The sequence below is a fragment of the Onychostruthus taczanowskii genome, unplaced genomic scaffold (assembly GCF_017590055.1).
Source record: "Onychostruthus taczanowskii isolate IOZ18803 unplaced genomic scaffold, ASM1759005v1 scaffold195, whole genome shotgun sequence".
NCBI lineage: Eukaryota > Metazoa > Chordata > Aves > Passeriformes > Passeridae > Onychostruthus > Onychostruthus taczanowskii.
In genome coordinates, this window is record NW_024499184.1 from 22,309 (window position 1) to 24,032 (window position 1,724).

The following is a 1,724-nucleotide window of genomic DNA, read 5'->3' on the forward strand; positions in this document are numbered from 1 at the left end:
CCCCGGGCCGGGGGCGGCACCGCGCCACGTCACCGCGCCCCGCCCCCGTGGCACCGAGCCCCCCCGGGGGCCAGGGACCCATCCCGCCTCCGTCCCGGTACCCCCACCCTGCACCCCGGCACCTCCCGCTGTCCCCGGATCCCCGTCCTGCATCCCGGGTCCCCACTGTCCCCGTACCCCCTGTCCTGCATCCCGGGTCCACACTGTCCCCATACCCCCACCCTGCTCCCCTGGGACCCCTCCCAATGTCCCTGTACCCCCACCCTGCAGCCCGAAGACACCCCCCTACTCCTAACCAGGCGTGCAGCCCAGGGAGCCCCTGGTGTGCACCCATCCTTGCGGGGACCCCCCAGTCCCTGCCTGCCAGCCATGAGAGTCAGGGTGCTGCTGGGTCTCGGGGAAACTGCTCCATGAGCTGTAACATAAAAATGTGCTCCAAGAGCTTCTTCAGGAAGTGTCCCCCTGAGCTGGTCTTGCCTGTGACCCATGACAGACAAAAAATTGTTTCAAAGCCCAAAATTGCCTCATGTCTGAGGGGCACGTGGGCTGTAATCCCAGCTCCTGCACCCCAGCTCTCCCAGCTGCCTGGCTGCCCTAGCTGTGACGTGCACACCCCTGTGCAACCCTCAGACCGGAGAGGCCAGTGCTGGCCCTTTCCTGCAGGGCAGAAAAACATTCCTGAGCTTGTTCTTCCACAGAGCCCCATAAGCAGCTTCCCAGGACAGCCCTGAGTGGCAGGATATTGGTGATAGACTGGTCTCACCTCCTCTCGTGCTCCCGTGCTCAGACACACCTCACACTGATTTCCTTGTATCTGAAACACCTGGGCTTTCCTGGTTCGGGAGGAATGTACAAATTGCCCCTGTGTCGCAGGTTTGGCAGCACAGGAAATCCCCCGGAGCATGGTCCACCTCGGCTTCGAGGCAACTCACCCCCAGGCAGGTGGTGAAGCTCCTCTCTGGACAAACCTGTTTCCCAGGCACTGCCCATCCTGCTGAGTGCCTGCCAGTGGCGCTTGTGGTGAGAAACCATTAGACAAGATCCAAAAGAGAGGAAAAAACGAAGGGAAGAAAAAGGGAGAACAGGTGGGGACTAACTGCGGTGATGCCAGCTGGCGGGCGCTGTGGTGAGAGAGGATGAGGTGAACCACAAAAGTTCTCCTTTTTCCAGCTCACACTTGGATATACACGCGGGGCTACGCTTGAGGCACATTTTCCTGCCAGAAGGGAGGTCTCCTGGCCCTTCCCAGGAAAGCAGCACAGCCACAGAGAGCCACTCCTCTGGGTTTTCACCTGCTCCTTTGAGGCAGACAAGTGCAGCCAAGGCTAAATCGGGGAAACCCGGGGAAATCCTTTCCACTGACTCAGACAGGAGGAAAAGGCTTTCCTGCTATTAAAAAAGGAAAGTGCTGGTGAATATCCACCCACCCCAGCTCCAGCTCAGGATCAAGAAGTCAGAAGCCAGCACTGCAATGCTGGTGTGGGACCAGCACAGGGGAATCCCACCGGCCTCTGGGCAAGGAGCAAATCCATTCTCACCCAGCACCAAGGCCTGGGGTCAGGGAGCAGCCTCAGCCAGCTCGAAGCCTTTCCAACCCCACAAAGTGCGTCCAGACACATGTTAAGCCCTAAAAACATTTATTATCTTAAAATTAAACACGTCCATGGCTTGCTTTCGGTGGCTCCATCCCTGCTGCAATTTGGAAGTTCACCCCTCCCTCCCCC